The sequence below is a fragment of the Engystomops pustulosus genome, unplaced genomic scaffold, assembly GCF_040894005.1.
Source record: "Engystomops pustulosus unplaced genomic scaffold, aEngPut4.maternal MAT_SCAFFOLD_181, whole genome shotgun sequence".
Lineage (NCBI taxonomy): Eukaryota > Metazoa > Chordata > Amphibia > Anura > Leptodactylidae > Engystomops > Engystomops pustulosus.
This window is the reverse complement of record NW_027285061.1, coordinates 44,504-66,986: the sequence shown is the minus strand read 5'-3', so window position 1 is coordinate 66,986 and position 22,483 is coordinate 44,504. Positions and strand designations below refer to the sequence as shown.

The following is a 22,483-nucleotide window of genomic DNA, read 5'->3' as shown; positions in this document are numbered from 1 at the left end:
GGGATGAGCGGATCCCCCCTCTCCCCTCGGTGCGGGGATACTGTGCTCCTGTGTTGGGGATGAGCGGATTCCCCCTCTCCCCCCCGGTGCGGGGATCCTGTGCTCCTGTGTTGGGGATGAGTGGATCCCCCCTCTCCCCTCGGTGCGGGGATCCTGTGCTCCTGTGTTGGGGATGAGTTGATCCCCCCTCTCCCCTCGGTGCGGGGATCCTGTGCTCCTGTGTTGGGGATGAGCGGATTCCCCCTCTCCCCCCCGGTGCGGGGATCCTGTGCTCCTGTGTTGGGGATGAGCGGATCCCCCCTCTCCTCCCTGGTGTGGGGATCCTGTGCTCCTGTGTTGGGGATGAGCGGATCCCCCCTCTCCCCTCGGTGCGGGGATCCTGTGCTCCTGTGTTGGGGATGAGCGGATCCCCCCCTCTCCCCCCGGTGCGGGGATCCTGTGCTCCTGTTTTGGGGATGAACGGATCCCCCCTCTCCCCCCAACCCCGGTGCGGGGATCCTGTGCTCCTGTGTTGGGGATGAGTGGATCCCCCCCTCTCTCCCCGGTGCGGGGATCCTGTGCTCCTGTGTTGGGGATGAGCGGATCCCCCCCTCTCTCCTCCCCGGTGCGGGGATCCTGTGCTCCTGTGTTGGGGATGAGCGGATCCCCCCCTCTCCCCTCGGTGCGGGGATCCTGTGCTCCTGTGTTGGGGATGAGCGGATCCCCCCTCTCCCCCCGGTGCGGGGATCCTGTGCTCCTGTGTTGGGGATGAGCGGATCCCCCCCTCTCCCCTCGGTGCGGGGATCCTGTGCTCCTGTGTTGGGGATGAGCAGATCCCCCCTCTCCCCCCGGTGCGGGGATCCTGTGCTCCTGTGTTGGGGATGAGCGGATCCCCCCTCTCCCCTCGGTGCGGGGATCCTGTGCTCCTGTGTTGGGGATGATCGGATCCCCCCCTCTCCCCTCGGTGCGGGGATCCTGTGCTCCTGTGTTGGGGATGAGCGGATCCCCCCTCTCCCCTCGGTGCGGGGATCCTGTGCTCCTGTGTTGGGGATGAGCGGACCCCCCCTCTCCCCTCGGTGCGGGGATCCTGTGCTCCTGTGTTGGGGATGAGCGGATCCCCCCTCTCCCCCCGGTGCGGGGATCCTGTGCTCCTGTGTTGGGGATGAGCGGATCCCCCCCTCTCCCCTCGGTGCGGGGATCCTGTGCTCCTGTGTTGGGGATGAGCGGATCCCCCCTCTCCCCTCGGTGCGGGGATCCTGTGCTCCTGTGTTGGGATGACGGATCCTCCATCCTTTACCTTCACTAGAATGAGCGGGAAGACTCCGCCCTCATCACGTAGGAGGCGGGACAGGGGCGGGGCATAAAGTTTCCCTGTGAGGTCGGAGCAGCCCCTCCCCCAGTGTGTGTGGGCGGGGCCAGCTGTCAGTTGGAAGCCGCAAGTTTCAGTGTCTGAGAGCAGAACCACATGGAGGAGCCCGCCGCCGCCTGATCCGTGTGTGACCGCGTACACAGCATTCTCCGGCAGCGGGCGACTACATCAGGTAAGACTGAGCTGCGGAGCTAGCAATCTACACCCCTCACATGATACACGGGGGGCACCAGGTCCACCCCTCACATCATACACGGGGGGCACCAGGTCCACCCCTCACATCATACACGGGGGGCACCAGGTCCACCCCTCACATCATACACGGGGGGCACCAGGTCCACCCCTCACATCACCTGCAGACCTCATAGATGGGGGGCACCAGGTCCACCCCTCACATCACCTGCAGACCTCATAGATGGGGGGCACCAGGTCCACCCCTCACATCACCTGCAGACCTCATAGATGGGGGAGCACCAGGTCCACCCCTCACATCACCTGCAGACCTCATAGATGGGGGAGCACCAGGTCCACCCCTCACATCACCTGCAGACCTCATAGATGGGGGGCACCGGGTCCACCCCTCACATCACCTGCAGACCTCATAGATGGGGGGCACCAGGTCCACCCCTCACATCACCTGCAGACCTCATAGATGGGGGGCACCAGGTCCACCCCTCACATCATACACGGGGGGCACCAGGTCCACCCCTCACATCATACACGGGGGGCACCAGGTCCACCCCTCACATCATACACGGGGGGCACCAGGTCCACCCCTCACATCATACACGGGGGGCACCAGGTCCACCCCTCACATCACCTGCAGACCTCATAGATGGGGGGCACTAGGTCCACCCCTCACATCACCTGCAGACCTCATAGATGGGGGGCACCGGGTCCACCCCTCACATCACCTGCAGACCTCATAGACGGGGGGCACCAGGTCCACCCCTCACATCACCTGCAGACCTCATAGATGGGGGGCACCAGGTCCACCCCTCACATCACCTGCAGACCTCATAGATGGGGGGCACCAGGTCCACCCCTCACATCACCTGCAGACCTCATAGATGGGGGGCACCAGGTCCACCCCTCACATCACCTGCAGACCTCATAGATGGGGAGCACCAGGTCCACCCCTCACATCACCTGCAGACCTCATAGATGGGGGAGCACCAGGTTCACCCCTCACATCACCTGCAGACCTCATAGATGGGGGAGCACCAGGTCCACCCCTCACATCACCTGCAGACCTCATAGATGGGGAGCACCAGGTCCACCCCTCACATCACCTGCAGACCTCATAGATGGGGAGCACCAGGTCCACCCCTCACATCACATGCAGACCTCATAGATGGGGGGCACCAGGTCCACCCCTCACATCACCTGCAGACCTCATAGATGGGGGTCACCAGGTCCACCCCTCACATCACATGCAGACCTCATAGATGGGGGAGCACCGGGTCCACCCCTCACATCACCTGCAGACCTCATAGATGGGGAGCACCAGGTCCACCCCTCACATCACCTGCAGACCTCATAGATGGGGGAGCACCAGGTCCACCCCTCACATCACCTGCAGACCTCATAGATGGGGGTCACCAGGTCCACCCCTCACATCACCTGCAGACCTCATAGATGGGGGTCACCAGGTCCACCCCTCACATCACCTGCAGACCTCATAGATGGGGGGCACCGGGTCCACCCCTCACATCACCTGCAGACCTCATAGATGGGGGTCACCAGGTCCACCCCTCACATCACCTGCAGACCTCATAGATGGGGGTCACCAGGTCCACCCCTCACATCACCTGCAGACCTCATAGATGGGGAGCACCAGGTCCACCCCTCACATCACCTGCAGACCTCATAGATGGGGGGCACCGGGTCCACCCTTCACATCACCTGCAGACCTCATAGATGGGGGAGCACCAGGTCCACCACTCACATCACCTGCAGACCTCATAGATGGGGGGCACCAGGTCCACCCCTCACATCACCTGCAGACCTCATAGATGGGGGGAGCACCAGGTCCACCCCTCACATCACCTGCAGACCTCATAGATGGGGGGCACCAGGTCCACCCCTCACATCACCTGCAGACCTCATAGATGGGGAGCACCAGGTCCACCCCTCACATCACCTGCAGACCTCATAGATGGGGGGGCACCGGGTCCACCCCTCACATCACCTGCAGACCTCATAGATGGGGGGCACCGGGTCCACCCTTCACATCACCTGCAGACCTCATAGATGGGGGGCACCGGGTCCACCCCTCACATCACCTGCAGACCTCATAGATGGGGGGCACCGGGTCCACCCCTCACATCACCTGCAGACCTCATAGATGGGGGGCACCGGGTCCACCCTTCACATCACCTGCAGACCTCATAGATGGGGGCACCAGGTCCACCCCTCACATCACCTGCAGACCTCATAGATGGGGGGCACCAGGTCCACCCCTCACATCACCTGCAGACCTCATAGATGGGGGGCACCAGGTCCACCCCTCACATCACCTGCAGACCTCATAGATGGAGGTCACCAGGTCCACCCCTCACATCACCTGCAGACCTCATAGATGGGGGGCACCGGGTCCACCCTTCACATCACATGTCCGCATTAACCCCTTCCTGAGCGCAGCTCTCCGGGGTGCGAGCGGCTCCCGCCACGTGAAGGGTTAATCTCCCAGTATTCCCGTCTCCCTGGGAGATGCTATTTTGGCAGAGATTTTTGTCACCTTCCAGCGAGTGTAGAGACAGATTTGTGAAGGAATTAGGTCTCATCCCAGGGGAAACCTCTTCCTCTTCTCCGGCTCCGCAGCCTCTTATTGTCTCTGTCACTCGTGGATTTTACATTGGAGACCCCCGCCCCCCCCGGCCCATCCCCGGTCCTATCAGGAGACTCTGTCCTCGGCCCTGAAATGCTTGGCTTGGATTATTGGAAATCCTGAGGTCCTGAATACACAAGGTCCTAGTCCTCCCATCAAAAGCTGGAGACACGATATATAGGAAATATCCCACGATCAACCCCTTCTCCTCATCGTCATGGAGGTCCTGAGATCCTAAGGTCCTCTCCTTGTCATGTATATTGGAGGTCCTAAGGTCCTCTCCTTGTCATGTATATTGGAGGTCCTGAGATCTTCCCGTGGTCCTCTCCTTGTCATGTATATTGGAGGTCCTGAGATCTTCCCGTGGTCCTCTCCTTGTCATGTATATTGGAGGTCCTGAGATCCTAAGGTCCTCTCCTTGTCATGTATATTGGAGGTCCTGAGATCTTCCCGTGGTCCTCTCCTTGTCATGTATATTGGAGGTCCTGAGATCCTAAGGTCCTCTCCTTGTCATGTATATTGGAGGTCCTGAGATCCTAAGGTCCTCTCCTTGTCATGTATATTGGAGGTCCTGAGATCTTCCCGTGGTCCTCTCCTTGTCATGTATATTGGAGGTCCTGAGATCTTCCCGTGGTCCTCTCCTTGTCATGTATATTGGAGGTCCTGAGATCTTCCCGTGGTCCTCTCCTTGTCATGTATATTGGAGGTCCTGAGATCTTCCCGTGGTCCTCTCCTTGTCATGTATATTGGAGGTCCTGAGATCCTAAGGTCCTCTCCTTGTCATGTATATTGGAGGTCCTGAGATCTTCCCGTGGTCCTCTCCTTGTCATGTATATTGGAGGTCCTGAGATCTTCCCGTGGTCCTCTCCTTGTCATGTATATTGGAGGTCCTGAGATCTTCCCGTGGTCCTCTCCTTGTCATGTATATTGGAGGTCCTGAGATCTTCCCGTGGTCCTCTCCTTGTCATGTATATTGGAGGTCCTGAGATCTTCCCGTGGTCCTCTCCTTGTCATGTATTTTGGAGGTCCTGAGATCTTCCCGTGGTCCTCTCCTTGTCATGTATATTGGAGGTCCTGAGATCTTCCCGTGGTCCTCTCCTTGTCATGTATATTGGAGGTCCTTGTCATGTATATTGGAGGTCCTGAGATCCTAAGGTCCTCTCCTTGTCATGTATATTGGAGGTCCTGGGATCTTCCCGTGGTCCTCTCCTTGTCATGTATTTTGGAGGTCCTGAGATCCTAAGGTCCTCTCCTTGTCATGTATATTGGAGGTCCTGAGATCCTAAGGTCCTCTCCTTGTCATGTATATTGGAGGTCCTGAGATCCTAAGGTCCTCTCCTTGTCATGTATATTGGAGGTCCTGGGATCTTCCCGTGGTCCTCTCCTTGTCATGTATTTTGGAGGTCCTGGCAGAGACGTCACTGCTAGATCTCACATTGTCTCTTAATTTGCAATTAATTTACAGATATGAACTGACAAGATCGTAAGAGATAAGTCTGATATTTCATATAAGACACCTCTGGCTCCTCTCCTCCTGCCCCGGCCTCCTCCTCCCCCTGGCTGCTGCTGCCCCGTCCTCGTCCCCCTGGCTGCTGCTGCCCCCCCGGCCTCGTCCCCCTGGCTGCTGCTGCCCCCCCGGCCTCGTCCCCCTGGCTGCTGCTACTGCCCCCCCGGCCTCGTCCCCCTGGCTGCTGCTACTGCCCCCCCGGCCTCGTCCCCCTGGCTGCTGCTACTGCCCCCCCGGCCTCGTCCCCCTGGCTGCTGCTACTGCCCCCCCGGCCTCGTCCCCCTGGCTGCTGCTACTGCCCCCCCGGCCTCGTCCCCCTGGCTGCTGCTACTGCCCCCCCGGCCTCGTCCCCCTGGCTGCTGCTACTGCCCCCCCGGCCTCGTCCCCCTGGCTGCTGCTACTGCCCCCCCGGCCTCGTCCCCCTGGCTGCTGCTACTGCCCCCCCGGCCTCGTCCCCCTGGCTGCTGCTACTGCCCCCCCGGCCTCGTCCCCCTGGCTGCTGCTACTGCCCCCCCGGCCTCGTCCCCCTGGCTGCTGCTACTGCCCCCCCGGCCTCGTCCCCCTGGCTGCTGCTGCTGCCCCCCCGGCCTCGTCCCCCTGGCTGCTGCTGCTGCCCCCCCGGCCTCGTCCCCCTGGCTGCTGCTGCTGCCCCCCCGGCCTCGTCCCCCTGGCTGCTGCTGCTGCCCCCCCGGCCTCGTCCCCCTGGCTGCTGCTGCCCCCCCGGCCTCGTCCCCCTGGCTGCTGCTGCCCCCCCGGCCTCGTCCCCCTGGCTGCTGCTGCCCCCCCGGCCTCGTCCCCCTGGCTGCTGCTGCCCCCCCGGCCTCGTCCCCCTGGCTGCTGCTGCCCCCCCGGCCTCGTCCCCCTGGCTGCTGCTGCCCCCCCGGCCTCGTCCCCCTGGCTGCTGCTGCCCCCCCGGCCTCGTCCCCCTGGCTGCTGCTGCCCCCCCGGCCTCGTCCCCCTGGCTGCTGCTGCCCCCCCGGCCTCGTCCCCCTGGCTGCTGCTGCCCCCCCCGGCCTCGTCCCCCTGGCTGCTGCTGCCCCCCCGACCTCGTCCCCCTGGCTGCCGCTGCCCCCCTCGGCCTCCCCTTCCTCAGTTATGAGTTCTCCCTTAGAGAAAGTTCATGGCTGCCAGAGAATGACCATGTACAATAAATAACAAACATACATATCAAAGTATGATAACAAACAAACATTAGACACGTGTTCATGCAGGACACTAAGTTAGCATGGCGACTCCATACAGAGAACAGACTTCCTGAGCTGACACATCGCAGGGTCTGTTACAATGTATCAGAGATGACCTCCCCCATAGACCGGCAATGGGCGCATGGGGTGCCACACGCTTCCTATCTCTCCCCGTCTTATGGGTGAAGGGTCACCCCTGCTCCTCTCCACCCGGGCCGGAGCACCTGTACGTCCATGTACATGCACCCGCACAGCGGGAGGGGCTGGGAGCCTTGGCACAGGGCACAGCGGGAGGGGCTGGGAGCCTTGGCACAGGGCACAGCGGGAGGGGCTGGGAGCCTTGGCACAGGGCACAGCGGGAGGGGCTGGGAGCCTTGGCACAGGGCACAGCGGGAGGGGCTGGGAGCCTTGGCACAGGGCACAGCGGGAGGGGCTGGGAGCCTGGGCACAGCGGGAGGGGCTGGGAGCCTTGGCACAGGGCACAGCGGGAGGGGCTGGGAGCCTTGGCACAGGGCACAGCGGGAGGGGCTGGGAGCCTTGGCACAGGGCACAGCGGGAGGGGCTGGGAGCCTTGGCACAGGGCACAGCGGGAGGGGCTGGGAGCCTTGGCACAGGGCACAGCGGGAGGGGCTGGGAGCCTGGGCACAGCGGGAGGGGCTGGGAGCCTGGGCACAGCGGGAGGGGCTGGGAGCCTGGGCACAGGGCACAGCGGGAGGGGCTGGGAGCCTGGGCACAGGGCACAGCGGGAGGGGCTGGGAGCCTGGGCACAGCGGGAGGGGCTGGGAGCCTGGGCACAGCGGGAGGGGCTGGGAGCCTGGGCACAGCGGGAGGGGCTGGGAGCCTGGGCACAGCGGGAGGGGCTGGGAGCCTGGGCACAGCGGGAGGGGCTGGGAGCCTGGGCACAGCGGGAGGGGCTGGGAGCCTGGGCACAGCGGGAGGGGCTGGGAGCCTGGGCACAGCGGGAGGGGCTGGGAGCCTGGGCACAGCGGGGAGGGGCTGGGAGCCGGGGCACAGGGCACAGCGGGAGGGGCTGGGAGCCTTGGCACAGGGCACAGCGGGAGGGGCTGGGAGCCTGGGCACAGCGGGAGGGGCTGGGAGCCTGGGCACAGCGGGAGGGGCTGGGAGCCTGGGCACAGCGGGAGGGGCTGGGAGCCTGGGCACAGCGGGAGGGGCTGGGAGCCTGGGCACAGCGGGAGGGGCTGGGAGCCTGGGCACAGCGGGAGGGGCTGGGAGCCTGGGCACAGCGGGAGGGGCTGGGAGCCTGGGCACAGCGGGAGGGGCTGGGAGCCTGGGCACAGCGGGGAGGGGCTGGGAGCCGGGGCACAGGGCACAGCGGGAGGGGCTGGGAGCCTTGGCACAGGGCACAGCGGGAGGGGCTGGGAGCCTTGGCACAGGGCACAGCGGGAGGGGCTGGGAGCCTTGGCACAGGGCACAGCGGGAGGGGCTGGGAGCCTTGGCACAGGGCACAGCGGGAGGGGCTGGGAGCCTGGGCACAGCGGGAGGGGCTGGGAGCCTTGGCACAGGGCACAGCGGGAGGGGCTGGGAGCCTTGGCACAGGGCACAGCGGGAGGGGCTGGGAGCCTTGGCACAGGGCACAGCGGGAGGGGCTGGGAGCCTTGGCACAGGGCACAGCGGGAGGGGCTGGGAGCCTTGGCACAGGGCACAGCGGGAGGGGCTGGGAGCCTGGGCACAGCGGGAGGGGCTGGGAGCCTGGGCACAGCGGGAGGGGCTGGGAGCCTGGGCACAGGGCACAGCGGGAGGGGCTGGGAGCCTGGGCACAGGGCACAGCGGGAGGGGCTGGGAGCCTGGGCACAGCGGGAGGGGCTGGGAGCCTGGGCACAGCGGGAGGGGCTGGGAGCCTGGGCACAGCGGGAGGGGCTGGGAGCCTGGGCACAGGGCACAGCGGGAGGGGCTGGGAGCCTGGGCACAGGGCACAGCGGGAGGGGCTGGGAGCCTGGGCACAGCGGGAGGGGCTGGGAGCCTGGGCACAGCGGGAGGGGCTGGGAGCCTGGGCACAGCGGGAGGGGCTGGGAGCCTGGGCACAGCGGGAGGGGCTGGGAGCCTGGGCACAGCGGGAGGGGCTGGGAGCCTGGGCACAGCGGGAGGGGCTGGGAGCCTGGGCACAGCAGGGAGGGGCTGGGAGCCTGGGCACAGGGCACAGCAGGGAGGGGCTGGGAGCCTGGGCACAGGGCACAGCAGGGAGGGGCTGGGAGCCTGGGCACAGCAGGGAGGGGCTGGGAGCCTGGGCACAGCAGGGAGGGGCTGGGAGCCTGGGCACAGCAGGGAGGGGCTGGGAGCCTGGGCACAGCAGGGAGGGGCTGGGAGCCTGGGCACAGCAGGGAGGGGCTGGGAGCCTGGGCACAGGGCACAGCAGGGAGGGGCTGGGAGCCTGGGCACAGGGCACAGCAGGGAGGGGCTGGGAGCCTGGGCACAGGGCACAGCAGGGAGGGGCTGGGAGCCTGGGCACAGCAGGGAGGGGCTGGGAGCCTGGGCACAGCAGGGAGGGGCTGGGAGCCTGGGCACAGCAGGGAGGGGCTGGGAGCCTGGGCACAGCAGGGAGGGGCTGGGAGCCTGGGCACAGCAGGGAGGGGCTGGGAGCCTGGGCACAGCAGGGAGGGGCTGGGAGCCTGGGCACAGCAGGGAGGGGCTGGGAGCCTGGGCACAGCAGGGAGGGGCTGGGAGCCTGGGCACAGGGCACAGCAGGGAGGGGCTGGGAGCCTGTGCACAGCAGGAGGGGCTGGGAGCCTGGGCACTGGGCACAGCAGGGAGGGGCTGGGAGCCTGGGCACAGCGGGGAGGGGCTGGGAGCCTGGGCACAGCGGGGAGGGGCTGGGAGCCTGGGCACAGCAGGGAGGGGCTGGGAGCCTGGGCACAGCAGGGAGGGGCTGGGAGCCTGGGCACAGGGCACAGCAGGGAGGGGCTGGGAGCCTGGGCACAGCAGGGAGGGGCTGGGAGCCTGGGCACAGCAGGAGGGGCTGGGAGCCTGGGCACTGGGCACAGCAGGGAGGGGCTGGGAGCCTGGGCACAGCGGGGAGGGGCTGGGAGCCGGGGCACAGCGGGGAGGGGCTGGGAGCCGGGGCACAGGGCACAGCGGGGAGGGGCTGGGAGCCGGGGCACAGGGCACAGCGGGGAGGGGCTGGGAGCCGGGGCACAGGGCACAGCGGGGAGGGGCTGGGAGCCGGGGCACAGGGCACAGCGGGGAGGGGCTGGGAGCCGGGGCACAGGGCACAGCGGGGAGGGGCTGGGAGCCGGGGCACAGGGCACAGCGGGGAGGGGCTGGGAGCCGGGGCACAGGGCACAGCGGGGAGGGGCTGGGAGCCGGGGCACAGGGCACAGCGGGGAGGGGCTGGGAGCCGGGGCACAGGGCACAGCGGGGAGGGGCTGGGAGCCGGGGCACAGGGCACAGCGGGGAGGGGCTGGGAGCCGGGGCACAGGGCACAGCGGGGAGGGGCTGGGAGCCGGGGCACAGGGCACAGCGGGGAGGGGCTGGGAGCCGGGGCACAGGGCACAGCGGGGAGGGGCTGGGAGCCTGGGCACAGGGCACAGCGGGGAGGGGCTGGGAGCCTGGGCACAGGGCACAGCGGGGAGGGGCTGGGAGCCTGGGCACAGCGGGGAGGGGCTGGGAGCCTGGGCACAGCGGGGAGGGGCTGGGAGCCTGGGCACAGCGGGGAGGGGCTGGGAGCCTGGGCACAGCAGGGAGGGGCTGGGAGCCTGGGCACAGCAGGGAGGGGCTGGGAGCCTGGGCACAGCAGGGAGGGGCTGGGAGCCTGGGCACAGCAGGGAGGGGCTGGGAGCCTGGGCACAGCAGGGAGGGGCTGGGAGCCTGGGCACAGCAGGGAGGGGCTGGGAGCCTGGGCACAGCAGGGAGGGGCTGGGAGCCTGGGCACAGCAGGGAGGGGCTGGGAGCCTGGGCACAGCAGGGAGGGGCTGGGAGCCTGGGCACAGCAGGGAGGGGCTGGGAGCCTGGGCACAGCAGGGAGGGGCTGGGAGCCTGGGCACAGCAGGAGGGGCTGGGAGCCTGGGCACAGGGCACAGCGGGGAGGGGCTGGGAGCCGGGGCACAGGGCACAGCGGGGAGGGGCTGGGAGCCGGGGCACAGCGGGGAGGGGCTGGGAGCCGGGGCACAGCGGGGAGGGGCTGGGAGCCGGGGCACAGCGGGGAGGGGCTGGGAGCCGGGGCACAGCGGGGAGGGGCTGGGAGCCGGGGCACAGCGGGGAGGGGCTGGGAGCCGGGGCACAGCGGGGAGGGGCTGGGAGCCGGGGCACAGCGGGGAGGGGCTGGGAGCCGGGGCACAGGGCACAGCGGGGAGGGGCTGGGAGCCGGGGCACAGGGCACAGCGGGGAGGGGCTGGGAGCCGGGGCACAGGGCACAGCGGGGAGGGGCTGGGAGCCGGGGCACAGGGCACAGCGGGGAGGGGCTGGGAGCCGGGGCACAGGGCACAGCGGGGAGGGGATGTCTTGGGCTGTAGAGATTCCTGATATGCTGGGACTTGTGGTTCATTCAGACAGTTGCAGAGGTTGTAGGTTTCCCGCCTCTCCCCGTGTAACAATCCTGGTGCCAGGTCATGGAGGGCACAGCAGGGGCAGGGATGTGACTTTGGGAGGACGCTCCCGGCGCTGCTGAGGATCCATTGCCTCATCTCTGATATGACACGGACATGGGGCCCCCAGGTGTCAGTGCGGGGGAGGGGTCGCCTGCTGGGGGATACTGGGGTTGGAATGACGCAGGATAAGGGTCAGGATGGGCCGAGGGGATGGATCCCAAAGCTCCAGCTCCTCCACACAAGTGACTACTACTACCCTCATCCTCCACCAGAATGTAGTCCAGAAGATAATCCAACAGCCGCTGCTTACAGAGGACAAAGGGTTAATGGTTTCATTCCATGGAAAAAAAAGTCTTATCAAAATGAATGAAAGGGAACCCGTCATCAGGAGCCGCCATAGAGAATAGTGTGCACAGCGCCCAAACCGCTCCGCCATGTGTCCGTTTCAGATAGTAGAGATAGGGATGGAGCGCTTTCCCCAGGGTGGGGGTGGGGCTTCTCATTGGTCCCTCCCACAGGACACGGCAGAGAGGAAGGGAAACTTTCATCTAACTTATCGGAAAAGGACGGTTTTCTCTATGGGAGCTCCTGATGACAGGTTCCCTTTTAGACATTTCCTCACATACAGATTATACACCACCACTAGGGGGAGCTCACTACATACAGATTATACACCACCACTAGGGGGAGATCACTACATACACATTATACATCACCACTAGGGGGAGATCACTACATACACATTATACACCACCACTAGGGGGAGCTCACTACATACAGATTATACACCACCACTAGGGGGAGATCACTACATACACATTATACATCACCACTAGGGGGAGATCACTACATACACATTATACACCACCACTAGGAGGAGATCACTACATACACATTATACACCACCACTAGGAGGAGATCACTACATACACATTATACCCCACCACTAGGAGGAGATCACTACATACACATTATACACCACCACTAGGAGGAGATCACTACATACACATTATACACCACCACTAGGAGGAGATCACTACATACACATTATACACCACCACTAGGAGGAGATCACTACATACACATTATACACCACCACTAGGGGGAGATCACTACATACACATTATACACCACCACTAGGAGGAGATCACTACATACACATTATACACCACCACTAGGAAGAGATCCCTACATACACATTATACACCACCACTAGGAGGAGATCACTGCATACACATTATACACCACCACTAGGGGGAGATCACTACATACACATTATACACCACCACTAGGGGGAGATCACTACATACACATTATACACCACCACTAGGAGGAGATCACTACATACACATTATACACCACCACTAGGAGGAGATCACTACATACACATTATACACCACCACTAGGAGGAGATCACTACATACACATTATACACCACCACTAGGAGGAGATCACTACATACAGATTATACACCACCACTAGGAGGAGATCACTACATACACATTATACACCACCACTAGGGGGAGATCACTACATACACATTATACACCACCACTAGGAGGAGATCACTACATACAGATTATACACCACCACTAGGAGGAGATCACTACATACACATTATACACCACCACTAGGGGGAGATCACTACATACACATTATACACCACCACTAGGAGGAGATCACTACATACAGATTATACACCACCACTAGGAGGAGATCACTACATACACATTATACACCACCACTAGGAGGAGATCACTACATACAGATTATACACCACCACTAGGAGGAGATCACTACATACACATTATACACCACCACTAGGGGGAGATCACTACATACACATTATACACCACCACTAGGGGGAGATCACTACATACACATTATACACCACCACTAGGAGGAGATCACTACATACAGATTATACACCACCACTAGGGGGAGATCACTACATACAGATTATACACCACCACTAGGGGGAGATCACTACATACACATTATACACCACCACTAGGGGAGATCACTACATACACATTATACACCACCACTAGGAGGAGATCACTACATACAGATTATACACCACCACTAGGGGGAGATCACTACATACAGATTATACACCACCACTAGGGGGAGATCACTACATACACATTATACACCACCACTAGGGGAGATCACTACATACAGATTATACACCACCACTAGGGGGAGATCACTACATACACATTATACACCACCACTAGGGGGAGATCACTACATACACATTATACACCACCACTAGGAGGAGATCACTACATACACATTATACACCACCACTAGGGGGAGATCACTACATACACATTATACACCACCACTAGGGGGAGATCACTACATACACATTATACACCACCACTAGGAGGAGATCACTACATACAGATTATACACCACCACTAGGGGGAGATCACTACATACAGATTATACACCACCACTAGGGGGAGATCACTACATACACATTATACACCACCACTAGGGGAGATCACTACATACAGATTATACACCACCACTAGGGGGAGATCACTACATACACATTATACACCACCACTAGGGGGAGATCACTACATACACATTATACACCACCACTAGGAGGAGATCACTACATACACATTATACACCACCACTAGGGGGAGATCACTACATACACATTATACACCACCACTAGGGGGAGATCACTACATACACATTATACACCACCACTAGGAGGAGATCACTACATACACATTATACACCACCACTAGGAGGAGCTCACTACATACACATTATACACCACCACTAGGGGGAGATCACTACATACAGATTATACACCACCACTAGGGGGAGCTCACTACATACACATTATACACCACCACTAGGGGGAGATCACTACATACACATTATACACCACCACTAGGGGGAGATCACTACATACACATTATACACCACCACTAGGGGGAGATCACTACATACAGATTATACACCACCACTAGGGGGAGCTCACTACATACACATTATACACCACCACTAGGGGGAGATCACTACATACACATTATACACCACCACTAGGGGGAGATCACTACATACACATTATACACCACCACTAGGGGGAGATCACTACATACACATTATACACCACCACTAGGGGGAGATCACTACATACACATTATACACCACCACTAGGAGGAGATCACTACATACACATTATACACCACCACTAGGAGGAGATCACTACATACACATTATACACCACCACTAGGAGGAGATCACTACATACACATTATACACCACCACTAGGGGGAGATCACTACATACACATTATACACCACCACTAGGAGGAGATCACTACATACACATTATACACCACCACTAGGGGGAGCTCACTACATACACATTATACACCACCACTAGGAGGAGATCACTACATACACATTATACACCACCACTAGGGGGAGATCACTACATACACATTATACACCACCACTAGGGGGAGATCACTACATACACATTATACACCACCACTAGGGGGAGATCACTACATACACATTATACACCACCACTAGGGGGAGATCACTACATACACATTATACACCACCACTAGGGGGAGATCACTACATACACATTATACACCACCACTAGGAGGAGATCACTACATACACATTATACACCACCACTAGGGGGAGATCACTACATACACATTATACACCACCACTAGGAGGAGATCACTACATACAGATTATACACCACCACTAGGGGGAGATCACTACATACAGATTATACACCACCACTAGGGGGAGATCACTACATACACATTATACACCACCACTAGGGGGAGATCACTACATACACATTATACACCACCACTAGGGGGAGATCACTACATACAGGTTATACACCACCACTAGGAGGAGATCACTATATACAGATTATACACCACCACTAGGGGGAGATCACTATATACACATTATACACCACCACTAGGGGGAGATCACTACATACACATTATACACCACCACTAGGGGGAGATCACTACATACACATTATACACCACCACTAGGAGGAGATCACTACATACACATTATACACCACCACTAGGAGGAGATCACTACATACACATTATACACCACCACTAGGAGGAGATCACTACATACACATTATACACCACCACTAGGAGGAGATCACTACATACACATTATACACCACCACTAGGGGGAGATCACTACATACAGATTATACACCACCACTAGGGGGAGATCACTACATACACATTATACACCACCACTAGGGGGAGATCACTACATACACATTATACACCACCACTAGGAGGAGATCACTACATACACATTATACACCACCACTAGGAGGAGATCACTACATACACATTATACACCACCACTAGGGGGAGATCACTACATACACATTATACACCACCACTAGGAGGAGATCACTACATACACATTATACACCACCACTAGGAGGAGATCACTACATACACATTATACACCACCACTAGGGGGAGATCACTACATACAGATTATACACCACCACTAGGAGGAGATCACTACATACAGATTATACACCACCACTAGGAGGAGATCACTACATACACATTATACACCACCACTAGGGGGAGATCACTACATACACATTATACACCACCACTAGGAGGAGATCACTACATACACATTATACACCACCACTAGGGGGAGATCACTACATACAGATTATACACCACCACTAGGAGGAGATCACTACATACACATTATACACCACCACTAGGAGGAGATCACTACATACACATTATACACCACCACTAGGGGGAGATCACTACATACACATTATACACCACCACTAGGGGGAGATCACTACATACACATTATACACCACCACTAGGGGGAGCTCACTACATACAGATTATACACCACCACTAGGAGGAGATCACTACATACACATTATACACCACCACTAGGGGGAGATCACTACATACACATTATACACCACCACTAGGGGGAGATCACTACATACACATTACACACCACCACTAGGGGGAGATCACTACATACACATTATACACCACCACTAGGGGGAGATCACTACATACACATTACACACCACCACTAGGAGGAGATCACTACATACACATTACACACCACCACTAGGAGGAGATCACTACATACACATTATACACCACCACTAGGGGGAGATCACTACATACACATTACACACCACCACTAGGAGGAGATCACTACATACACATTATACACCACCACTAGGGGGAGATCACTACATACACATTACACACCACCACTAGGAGGAGATCACTACATACACATTATACACCACCACTAGGAGGAGATCACTACATACACATTATACACCACCACTAGGAGGAGATCACTACATACACATTATACATCACCACTAGGGGGAGATCACTACATACACATTATACACCACCACTAGGAGGAGATCACTACATACACATTACACACCACCACTAGGAGGAGATCACTACATACACATTATACACCACCACTAGGGGGAGATCACTACATACACATTATACACCACCACTAGGGGGAGATCACTATATACACATTTTACACCACCACTAGGGTGGGAGTGTAGGGTTAAGGGGTACAGGTTTGTGATGTTGGGTAGGGGTGTTGGGTTAGGGGTGCAGGTTTGTCATGTTGGGTGGGGGTGTAGGGTTAAGGGGTACAGGTTTGTGATGTTGGGTAGGGGGTACAGGTTTGTGATGTTGGGTAGGGTTAGGGGGTACAGGTTTGTGATGTTGGGTAGGGTTAGGGGGTACAGGTTTGTGATGTTGGGTAGGGTTAGGGGGTACAGGTTTGTGATGTTGGGTAGGGTTAGGGGGTACAGGTTTGTGATGTTGGGTAGGGTTAGGGGGTACAGGTTTGTGATGTTGGGTAGGGTTAGGGGGTACAGGTTTGTGATGTTGGGTAGGGTTAGGGGGTACAGGTTTGTGATGTTGGGTGTTAGGGGGTACAGGTTTGTGATGTTGGGTAGGGTTAGGGGGTACAGGTTTGTGATGTTGGGTAGGGTTAGGGGGTACAGGTTTGTGATGTTGGGTAGGGTTAGGGGGTACAGGTTTGTGATGTTGGGTAGGGTTAGGGGGTACAGGTTTGTGATGTTGGGTAGGGTTAGGGGGTACAGGTTTGTGATGTTGGGTAGGGTTAGGGGGTACAGGTTTGTGATGTTGGGTAGGGTTAGGGGGTACAGGTTTGTGATGTTGGGTAGGGTTAGGGGGTACAGGTTTGTGATGTTGGGTAGGGTTAGGGGGTACAGGTTTGTGATGTTGGGTAGGGTTAGGGGGTACAGGTTTGTGATGTTGGGTAGGGTTAGGGGGTACAGGTTTGTGATGTTGGGTAGGGTTAGGGGGTACAGGTTTGTGATGTTGGGTAGGGTTAGGGGGTACAGGTTTGTGATGTTGGGTAGGGTTAGGGGGTACAGGTTTGTGATGTTGGGTAGGGTTAGGGGGTACAGGTTTGTGATGTTGGGTAGGGTTAGGGGGTACAGGTTTGTGATGTTGGGTAGGGTTAGGGGGTACAGGTTTGTGATGTTGGGTAGGGTTAGGGGGTACAGGTTTGTGATGTTGGGTAGGGTTAGGGGGTACAGGTTTGTGATGTTGGGTAGGGTTAGGGGGTACAGGTTTGTGATGTTGGGTAGGGTTAGGGGGTACAGGTTTGTGATGTTGGGTAGGGTTAGGGGGTACAGGTTTGTGATGTTGGGTAGGGTTAGGGGGTACAGGTTTGTGATGTTGGGTAGGGTTAGGGGGTACAGGTTTGTGATGTTGGGTAGGGTTAGGGGGTACAGGTTTGTGATGTTGGGTAGGGTTAGGGGGTACAGGTTTGTGATGTTGGGTAGGGTTAGGGGGTACAGGTTTGTGATGTTGGGTAGGGTTAGGGGGTACAGGTTTGTGATGTTGGGTAGGGTTAGGGGGTACAGGTTTGTGATGTTGGGTAGGGTTAGGGGGTACAGGTTTGTGATGTTGGGTAGGGTTAGGGGGTACAGGTTTGTGATGTTGGGTAGGGTTAGGGGGTACAGGTTTGTGATGTTGGGTAGGGTTAGGGGGTACAGGTTTGTGATGTTGGGTAGGGTTAGGGGGTACAGGTTTGTGATGTTGGGTAGGGTTAGGGGGTACAGGTTTGTGATGTTGGGTAGGGTTAGGGGGTACAGGTTTGTGATGTTGGGTAGGGGTGTAGGGTTAGGGGGGCAGGTTTGTCATGTTGGGTAGGGTAGGGGGTACAGGTTTGTGATGTTGGGTAGGAGTGTTGGGTTAGGGGGGCAGGTTTGTCATGTTGGGGAGGGGTCTATTGCTAGGATGCCTTCTTATCCCATTGAGGATGGTTACAGTGACATGTAATTATTCTGCCGAATTTCTCTGGCGTTTTCTAAAAACCTAGAAGAATGAGGGATTAGGCCGAAATCTCATTCAGTCAATTACCAAGCAGAGATCAGGATTGCGAATTAGCGGCTAATGAGACACTGAACACCACTAAATGGAGGCCGACAGGGAGGTAATGGAACAATTACATAACACCGGTGACTACACCTTACTACTGAAACAATCTGTAATCCTATATATCAAGGGATTGGGGTGTAATAACATGATATGTGACAGGATTGGGGTGTAATAACATGATATGTGACAGGATTGGGGTGGAATAACATGGTATGTGACAGGATTGGGGTGTAATAACATGGTATGTGACAGGATTGGGGTGTAATAACATGATATGTGACAGGATTGGGGTGTAATAACATGATTTGTGACAGGATTGGGGTGTAATAACATGGTATGTGACAGGATTGGGGTGTAATAACATGGTATGTGACAGGATTGGGGCGTAATAACATGGTATGTGACAGGATTGGGGCGTAATAACATGGTATGTGACAGGATTGGGGTGTAATAACATGGTATGTGACAGGATTGGGGTGTAATAACATGGTATGTGACAGGATTGGGGTGTAATAACATGGTATGTGACAGGATTGGGGTGTAATAACATGGTATGTGACAGGATTGGGGTGTAATAACATGGTATGTGACAGGATTGGGGTGTAATAACATGGTATGTGACAGGATTGGGGTGTAATAACATGGTATGTGACAGGATTGGGGTGTAATAACATGGTATGTGACAGGATTGGGGTGTAATAACATGGTATGTGACAGGATTGGGGTGTAATAACATGGTATGTGACAGGATTGGGGTGTAATAACATGGTATGTGACAGGATTGGGGTGTAATAACATGGTATGTGACAGGATTGGGGTGTAATAACATGACATGTGACAGGATTGGGGTGTAATAACATGACATGTGACAGGATTGGGGTGTAATAACATGACATGTGACAGGATTGGGGTGTAATAACATGACATGTGACAGGATTGGGGTGTAATAACATGACATGTGACAGGATTGGGGTGTAATAACATGGTATGTGACAGGATTGGGGTGTAATAACATGACATGTGACAGGATTGGGGTGTAATAACATGACATGTGACAGGATTGGGGTGTAATAACATGACATGTGACAGGATTGGGGTGTAAATACACCCTGGTATCCCCCGGTGCTCCCGGCGCTGTCGCTCTGTGTCGCCGGGCCCCGGTGTGCCCGGCGCTGTCGCTCTGCCCCCCCATCCTGTGTATTACATGTGTCATCCTGATAATAGCAGAAGCTTTATACTCAGGCTGGGATAGGTTTCCATGGTAATGCCCAGATTTAACCCCACTATAAAGCTAAATACAATCCATCCTCCGCATGTACCGGAGCCGCCGCTCCCCGCCTGTGACTCATTAGCTAATGTCAGCTCCCCCGCACCGAACACGTGATATGTATGTACGCACCATGTACTGTGCGCGGGGGGCCCCGTGTACTCTGCGTGTACTGTGCGCGGGGGGCCCCGTGTACTCTGCGTGTACTGTGCGCGGGGGACCCCGTGTACTGTGCGCGGGGGGCCCCGGGTACTCTGCGCCGGGGCCCCGTGTACTCTGCGTGTACTGTGCGCGGGGGGCCCCGTGTACTCTGCGTGTACTGTGCGCGGGGGGCCCCGTGTACTCTGCGTGTACTGTGCGCGGGGGGCCCCGTGTACTCTGCGTGTACTGTGCGCGGGGGGCCCCGTGTACTCTGCGTGTACTGTGCGCGGGGGGCCCCGTGTACTCTGCGTGTACTGTGCGCGGGGGGCCCCGTGTACTCTGCGTGTACTGTGCGCGGGGGGCCCCGTGTACTCTGCGTGTACTGTGCGCGGGGCCCGGGTCACATTCTGCCTCCTGGTACTCGTTGCCCCATCTGATGGTGGAGCCGTGCTCACTTCTAGCGTTTATCTGCGTTGGTGACCTCATTGTCGGTGAGTAATAAGTGGCTTATACTCTTCTGGAATGAAGGATTCTTCGCTCTTCGTGTAGCGTGGATCCAGCAAGGTCGGCAGTATTCAGGACTGGGGATAATCCGGGCAATCATGGCGCAGGCTCTGGAGCACGTAGTGACCATTCATCTGGTCCCAGGATACTGGATCCCCTTCCCCCTCATCATACGATGAGTTCTCTAAACATAATTAAACGATATTGTGGGACCCTGCAAGCCTTATGTGGCCCGTCCCTCGTGGCCTGCCACCATTACATCCTCTGTCATGGCGTCCTCTGCGCTGTACACGTGGAGGCCTAGTCATCGCTGATGTGAAGTGGGTTCCTCCCAGTTGGCGCTTCTCGTATGAGGCGTTGGGTGCGAAGGCCAAACCTCCTCAGCAGATGAGATGGGGACCCATCAGCTGGTGTGAAAGCCAAAAATGAGAACACGTGGCACGCACCTCGATCAGCAGCTGCGGCAGTTCTGTGTCGTTGGCCACGGATCTTTTCACCACCAAGTTGAGCACATGCGCGATACGTGGGACACGCGTCACCTTGGCTCGGCCCAAAGCTGCTACAAGGTCCTGCCTGTTGTCGCACACTCACCTTGCCGGGCTTGAGCTTCAGCGGCAGCGGCCACTCATCTGTCTGTCCACAGCTCCTGAACGTGTGTGGTCTGTCGCCCAGGCAGATGAGTTTTAGCGTGGCCTGCGGCCGCTTCCCTGTGGCTTTGCTGTGGTCGCTGTGCTGAATGGAGGAGGAGGCAAATAAATAATTCCTTTATATATCGCACACAGATTCTGCAGCGCTGCACAGAGTTTGCCAAATTGGTCCCTGTCCCCATGGGGCTCACAATCTAAAGTGTGGGAGGAAACCGGAGGAAACCCACACAAACGCGGAGAGAACATACAAACTCTTTGCACGTGTTGACCTTGGGTGCAAGGCTGTAGTGCTAACCACTGAGCCACCGTGCTGCCCAACTAGAGGTAATGGATGATGTCCGGCAATCCTGGGTGGGGGCAGAATACGAACCAAAGCGCCTCAGGACCAGCCGCCACAACATTAACCCAGTGCGCAGTTACGAAGCTGTGACGTCCCTGGCCGTGCTTACCGGACCACGTGTCAGGTGTGAGCTGCACCACGGGATTGATAGCAGTGGCAGGCGCATCACCAGGAGAAGTAGTGGCAGCTGGGAGTTTCATACTGTTCATACCATTTCCGTTTACAAAACGCGTTTTTTGACCGGTTTTTCCAATTATTTTAATTAAAACGCGTCAAAAATGGATGTTTTTTTTAAAAAACTGACATTAAAAAAACGGCCCAAAAACTGGTTCAAAACGCTACACGTGCCGCGGGTCTACAGCGTGCGTTTTTGAATGTTTACCATGTGTTTTGCAGGATTGGACCTGTCGGCAGCTGTGAAACAGATTAAAACCGGTCAAACGCTTGGAAAACGTACAGAAACGCGTGCGTTTAAAAAACGGTCCAAGAAAGCGACGCTGGAAATGCTCCTACTGAAGAGCGGAGCTTGTGGGTGCGATAGGCCAAACTCTCGCTTTCTCTCCATGATTTGTGTGCCCAGAAAATACCCTATATCCAACCCCAACCTATATAAAGCCCCCGATATAAAATGCCCCCTTTTTATGGCACATACACCCGAGGAGGAGGAGTCCTGATTATAAGC

General features: G+C 57.7%; 1 protein-coding gene across 2 annotated transcripts in view; it reads left to right on the top strand.

Annotated features, from left to right (window-relative positions):
• Positions 1–1,368: 1,368 nt before the first annotated feature.
• LOC140108773 (caM kinase-like vesicle-associated protein) overlaps positions 1,369–22,483 on the top strand; it is a 61,235-nt gene continuing 40,120 nt past the window's right edge. Inside the window, exon 1 of one of the 2 annotated variants that reach the window (XM_072131945.1) lies at positions 1,369–1,520. The gene's annotated coding sequence lies outside the window, so the exon portion shown is untranslated. Of the gene's footprint in view, positions 1,521–18,782; positions 18,958–22,483 lie in introns of those variants that run through there. The other variant, XM_072131946.1, reaches the window with a different exon arrangement.